Below are 1,253 nucleotides of genomic sequence, written 5' to 3' on the forward strand. Positions count from 1 at the left end.
GGTCCCCGCTCCTCCCGTGTGTGAATCTTGCTCTGGGCACTGAACCAGCCACTGCCCCTGCAGCTGGAGCCAGAGGCCCGGAAGAGAGGCTGAGTGCCCTCTGCCAGGCAGCCTGCCCTGAGCTCCCGAGCCGGGCCAAGTGCCTCCTCTGTGCCCACCGCCTACCTTCTTCCTTGTGCTTCTCACATCTCACCCACCACATGATGAGCTCCTGTGGGCACTGAGGGTAGCTTCGTGTCCAAATCCCAATTGGCTGGCAAACAGTGAGCCCTCAATAAACTCCCGGGGAGCTAATGCCGAATGGGGTCTTCCTGCAGGCCAGGAATGGCCATCACCGCAGTCTGGGGGCCTACAAAGCAGGGGGACAGCCTGGGGCTCAGACTCGCCGCCCCTTGGAGTTGGGCAGGCTGCACGGAGGGGCTCTCTGCGGCCTCCTCTGAGCTTTCTGGACGTCAGCTCTCGTCCTCGTGCTCCGCTCGGCCAGGACCCACTAGAGGGGTCTGACCTGGCCTGGAATGCAGGGCAAAGCAGCTTGGATTTTATTTCAGGAAGGGAATGGTGTGCAGGTTTGTGTTTTGAGGGCTCCCTGGCTGCAGGGTGGGGACAGCTGGGTCCGGACCCCAGGCAGGCAGCAGCAGGGGCCCAGGGAGGGGAATGGCTCGCCAGCTCATAGGAATATTTAGGAAGGCCCATTGGACCCAAGGACGAAGCACAGGTTTCTGGCCAGGTAAGCAGAAATGCTTTTTGGTTTAGGGAGAACCCTTAGTGGAAACACACTCTTGGAGCCAACACTGGGCTTGGCCTTGGATGCCGTGAGTCTGAGGCACCTGTGGCCTACCAGGAGAGCCACAGTGATGGTGGATGATTGGGAATAAGACCCCCAAGGAGAGAGGGATGGGGGTGCAACCAATTCTCAGGAGATGAAAAGACTTAAGAGGCCCTGGCTGGGGAATGGGGACAGACAGCCCCTGTGATACCCCATACCCTCATTCCTTGGGTGGAGGGGTGCCAGGCAGAGGCCCCTTGTCACAGGCTGAGCAGCCCTGTTAGTTACGCCTCGTCCTACCTGCCCTGAAAGGAACAAGGCACCTGGTCTGTGAGAACACCTTATGAGCCCTGACTCACGAGAGTCCAGGGCTCTGGCTCCGGGTGAGACTCACTCAGCCAGGGTGTGGAGCCTTCCCCTCTCAGGTGGGTCCCAGCCCACGTGGCAGGTGATGGCTGGCAGACGAAAGAGCATGCTCTAAAGCCCC

The sequence above is a fragment of the Hipposideros armiger genome, unplaced genomic scaffold, assembly GCF_001890085.2.
Source record: "Hipposideros armiger isolate ML-2016 unplaced genomic scaffold, ASM189008v1 scaffold_228, whole genome shotgun sequence".
NCBI lineage: Eukaryota > Metazoa > Chordata > Mammalia > Chiroptera > Hipposideridae > Hipposideros > Hipposideros armiger.